A 6,000-nucleotide genomic window follows, 5' to 3' on the forward strand; every position below is an offset into this window, starting at 1 on the left:
CTCCCCAGCCTTGGTCTTCTGGCCTCTTTCATTTCCCCAAACTCAGAGCTTTCCTGCGCACTACCTGCTGTTTCCTCTCACAGAATGCCTTTCTATCCTCTGCCCCCACTCTCACTAACCAGACTCCTTGGTGTTAGGGGAGGTCTCACCTTGGAGTACCACCTCCTCCCCAAAAGGCTTCTCAGACTCATACCCGTCCCCCCACCTCACCCTCCGCTAGATTGGGTTCTTAGGCACTTTCCCTTCACAGTACCCTCTGCAGGGAGACGTGTTGGTGGGAATCTGCAGTTAAGGTTTTCGTGCCCACTAGACTGTGGACTTCACAAGGACAGGACCCTTTTGGTCTTGCCACCTTGGTGTTCTCAGTCCCTCTCCCCAACACATCTTTTGAATAAAGCATGAACAGGTGCCACCTCTTTCCTGTCTTCTCTAATGCTCTGCAAAAGGATCCTATACACCCCTACATGCAGCATCTCCTCAGGGGTGGGGTCAGGTACTGTGTGAGGAGATAGGCCACTGCAGCCCAACTGACAGCCTTGGACTCTGAGGGACTCTTTTGTTAGGCTACAACTTCCCCCATACCATTGACTCTTCAAGTAGCCTGTACCATCAGTGTACTCACAGGCAAAAAGAAAAAGACATTTGAGGAACACAGACATTTCAAAAGAAAACATCTCTCAGGAAAATTCTTCGAATACATGGAACAAAAATTCCAAATTAGCCTAATAAACATTATAAAAGATAAGGGAGAATATTAGCAATATGAAACAAAATATTAAAAAGCACAGACAGAAATATAAAATATGAAAAATTTAATTGTTCTGTGGTCTATTGCTACATAGCAAATTACCCCAAAACAACAATGGCTTAAAACATCAATCAACAAAAACATTTGCTCATAGCTCTGCTAGTTGAGTAAAGCTCATCTCTACTCCATGTGACATCAGCTGGGGCCAGAGGATCCTTTTCCAAGATGACTCACTCACATGGCTAGCAAGTTGGTCCTGGCTGTCGGCTGAGAGCTCAGTGGGGCTGTGGATCAGGGGATTGGGTGCTCTACATGAGTACTTCTCCATGGGCTGCTTGGCTTCCTTATGGCCCAGTGGCTGTAATCCATGAGGGAGCATCCCAAGAAGCAGAGAGTAGAAGCTGACAGTTTCTTTAGGCCTAGGCCTAGAAACAGGCACAGCATCATTTCTGCTGTATTTTATTTATTTTATTTTTTGAATAAATGTTTTTTTAAAAAAAGATTTCATTTATTTATTTGACAGAGAGAGCAAGAGAGCACAAGCAAGGGGAGCGGCAGAGGGAGAGGGAGAAGCAGGCTCCCCGCTGAGCAGGGAGCACAATGCAGGGCTCGATCCCAGGACCCTGGAATCATGGCCTGAGCCAAAGGCAGATGCTTAACTGGTTGACTGAGCCACCCAGGTGCCCCAACTGCTATATTTTACTGCTCGAGCAATAACGAAGCCCAAATTCAAGAGAGAGTAGGGAGATAATGAATCCATCTCTGGATGGGAGAAGTATCAAAGGAATATGGGACCATGTATTAAAGTTACAACAATTACGCTTGAAACAACACAGTAGGTGATCCAATAGCAGGAAGTTATAGTTGAGAATGAATTTGTAAACTGGAAAGACCAAATTAAGCAATCCTCCCCAAAAAAGAAAGAAAAAACAATGAAAGGGAAAACAAAGAAGAGATGGAAGATGGAAACAAGTCCTAATATCTACACAACAGGAATCCCAAAAAAAGAGTAAAATAAAAGGAGGAAAAGTACAACATGAACAAGCCTTGAAAACACTCTAAATGTAAGAACCCAGACACAAAATGTCAAATATCGTATGATTCCATTTGTAAGAAATATCCAGAATAGGTAAATCCATAAAGATAGAAAGTAGATTGATGCTTAGGGGAACAAGGGGTTGGGGAGTAACTGCTTAAGTACAGGGTTTCCTTTTAGGGTGATTAAAATGTTTTAGAACGAGATAGGTGGTGGTTGCACAACGTTGTGACTGTTCTAAATGCCAATGAATTATGCACTTTAAAATGGTTAGTTTTATGGTATGTGAATTTCACTTCAATAAAAAGACTGCTAGAACTATAGGGAGAAGCTGATAAATACGCGATCACAGTGGAAGATTTCAACACAACCATCGTGGTCACTAAGAGGTCAAGAAAAAAACAGCAAGGGATAAAAGATTTTAACAATACAATTAATGAACTAGAACTAATGGACATGTATGTAGTTCGACATCCAACAATTGGAAAATTCCATATTTTTGTCTTGGAACATTTACAAAAACTGATTATTGGTTGTGAGGAGTACCTCAACAGTACTTCTGCTTCCAACCATGATGGCATAACAGGAGCCAAATTTACCTCTCTGTGTAAAATAGAACTCCTGACAAAATGTATAAAACAATGATTTTCAGACATTGGACAATAGGTAGTGCAGGACTGTGATTCCAGATAAAAGGAAAATAAAAATGATATGAGCCCGATGATAGCACTAGCTTATTGTCTAGAGATACTTTCCATGCTGTAACGTGGGAGTGGGAGGAAGGGTGGGGAACCTAAACAGAACCGGGTGGTCTTGCTGCTTTGAGGAGAAAAAAAAATCAGCTTTTGGGAAGGCCAAAGCAGCTAGATATGCAGGCTAGAACACCAGAGGAGGAAGCTGCACAAAGAGAGAGGTCTGGAGATCTGTCACAGGTCCCCTTGAGTCCACCAGAGGACTGATCTGCACACATGTAAGAGGAAGCAATCGAGGCCAGAGAAAGAACCATTGGCGTCCCAGTATGTGAATTTTTCTGTATGGATATTTTTTGTCAACAGAAAGGTTTTTGGGGATGCCTGGCTGGCTCAGTGGGAAGAGCACACAACTCTTGATCTCCAGGTCTTGAGTTCGAGCCCCATGTTCAGCACAGAGCCTACTTAAAAAGCAAAATAAAAGTCAGAAAAGGCTTAACTTAATGTTCAGGGATGTATGCTTAGGTTGAGCCTTTAAATAGGAAAACAGGAAAGTGTTATCATCAGACTCAGATCCTTAGAAAATGCCTGAGTTATAGCACATTATGTGTCAATTATATCACAATTTAAAAAAACATGGGGCGCCTGGGTGGCTCAGTCGTTAAGCGTCTGCCTTCGGCTCAGGGCGTGATCCCGGTGTTCTGGGATCGAGCCCCACATCGGGCTCCTGTGCTGGAAGCCTGTTTCTTCCTCTCCCACTCCCCCTGCTTGTGTTCCCTCTCTTGCTGGCCGTCTCTATCTCTGTCAAATGAATAAATAAAATCTTTAAAAAATAAAATAAAATAAAATAAAATAAAATAAAAAACAAAGACTAGGGGTGCCTGGTTGGCTCAGTCGATTAAGCATCTGACTCATTTTTGGCTCAGGTCATGATCTCAGGGTCATGAGATCAAGCTCTGAGTAGGGCTCCGCACTCAGAAGGGAGTCTGCCTAGGATTTTGTCTCCCTCCCCCTCTGCCCCGCCCCCCTGCTCTCTTTCTTTCTCTCTCAAATAAATAAAATTAAAAAAAAAAAATTCTCTTGGGATGCCTGTGTGGCTCAGTCGGTTAAGCGTCTGCCTTTGGCTCAGGTCATGATCCCAGGGTCCTGGGATCCAGTCCCATATCAGGCTTCTTGCTCAGCAGGGAGCCTGCTTCTCCCTCTGCCTGCTGCTCCCCCTGCTTGTGCTCTCTCACTTTTTTTCTCCCCAGCAAATGAATAAATAAAATCTTAAAAAAAAATAAAAAATAAAATAAATTTAAAAAAAGAAAAGAAAAAGAAAAATTCACATACCATACATGTATATAGCATGCCGAATGTTCACAAAATAAACACACACGTGCAACCTGCACACAGATCAAGACATGGAACTTTACCAGAAACCCAAAAGCCCTTCCTCGTGCCCACTTCCAGGCATTACCGCCCCCCAAACTGACTGTAACGGTATAGATCACTTTTGCCTGTTTTTGTATTTTATATACATGGAATAATATGAGATATGTTATTTTATCCTGGCTTTCACTCAACATTACTTTGAGAGATTCTTGCAAGTTGTGTGTAACTGTCCTTGGATATATGCATCTTCAACTTAAGTAAAAAATGTCAAACTGTCTTCCAAAGCAGTTTTTGTCAGTTTATACTGCCACCAGCAGGGTGTAAGTATGCTTGTTTCTCCACATTCTTGCTAACGCTTGGTACTGTTCACCTGTTGAAATTTTTAGTTGTCTTCACTATGAGTTTTATTTCGCATTTCCTTCGTGGCTAATAAGGTTGACTACCTTTTCATATTCTTATTGGCCCTTTGAATATCCTTTCTTATAAAGTTCCTATTCAGATATCTTGCCCATTTTTATATTGGGCTGTCTGCCTCTGGATATAAATTTTCTGTCAATTATAAATGTTGACAATTACTCTGTGGCTTGCTTTTCTACCCCTTTTAATGGTATTTTATGACAAATGTAAGTTATTAATTTTAATGTCATCCAATTTATCAGTATTTTCCTTTGCCATTAAGGTTTTTATGTCTAGTGTACCTATGCTGAGGTCACCAAAGTATTTTCCTACATTATCTTCTAAGAGCTTTAATCTTTCGCCTTTTGCATTTGGATCAATAATATATTCAAATTAATTTTATATTGCATGTTGCATTCTGTATGGTGTGAGCTAAGGGGCCAATAATCTTTTTTTTTTTCTTTTCCCCAAATGAATATCCAGTTGTCCCAGTTTGTCCTTGTTCTCCTTCATCTCACATGCAGCTCTCCCTCCTAACTTCTGGCTGGCTTATATGCACAAACAAACAGCCTTGCACAGATTTTTCCACTGGCCTCTACATATGCATGAAGTCCAATCCCTATGATAAATCTCTTATTTTATATCATTCATAGTGGATCTATTTATCTGATCAAACACTGATTGAAATAATACCCTTAAAGTGACAGAACTCATTCTACCAGATAGCAAGACTTGCTTAAAAGTTACTGAAATTAAGACATTGTGGTATTGATATTGTGATAGATAAACAAGTAAATGGAACAGAATTCAAAAATAGACCTAGATATATATGGACATTATTTATAACATGGGCACTATATATAACACGGGCACTGTATATAACACATACATACACAGAGAGTATAATTTCTCTTTCTCCCAGTTTCAAGTTCCCATGGAAGGAACTTAGATCAGGCTCTGGCCTGAGTGGATCAGGAGAGGAAAAGCGGCCAAAGATGGAGGGTCTGTAGTAAGCGAAGCGAATGGTGCTAGTTTCCTTTTCTTTTTCTTTTTAAGATTTGATTTACCCCCTTCCACTAAAAAATCAGTTTAACAACAAATCAGGACTTTATTTGAAAAAATCTAAAATCTTTATAAATTTTCTCTCTTGATATCTCCAAACAAGTTACTGTTTATTTTATAAATGGTATCAGCTTCAGCTTCTTAAACACACACACACACACACACACACACACACACACACACACACACACCACACACACACGGGGTGACTGGGTGGCCTAGCCGGTTAGGCGTCCAACTCTTAGTTTTGGCTCAGGTTGTGATCTGATCATGAGATGGAGCCCTGCGTCTGGCTCCGGCTGCGTGCTCAGGGTGGAGTCTGCTTGGATTCTCTCTCCCTCTCCCGCACCCCCTCTCTTTAAAATAAATAAATAAATCTTAAAACACACACACACACACACACACACACACACACACACACTTGAACCTTTCAGAGACTGGGAACCCACCCATTGTCACATTCCATGATGGGATAGAACCACACAGAACTAGATTCCTTTGCGCTCTTCTGTGGGCTCAGGCTTTTAGCATAAGAATATGGTAAGATCCCTCATTGCTTCCGGAAAGAGGCAAAGCTGGAGGCCACTTACCTCAAGCAGCTGAGGCTAGACCTACAAGACCCCTCACCAACCAAGAGCCCACCAGACCCCACTCCCCTGCTCCCCAGGGAGAAGGAAAGACTTTTCACACCAGGC

Source organism: Ursus maritimus, unplaced genomic scaffold (assembly GCF_017311325.1).
Source record: "Ursus maritimus isolate PB19 unplaced genomic scaffold, ASM1731132v1 scaffold_19, whole genome shotgun sequence".
NCBI classification, from domain to species: Eukaryota; Metazoa; Chordata; class Mammalia; order Carnivora; family Ursidae; genus Ursus; species Ursus maritimus.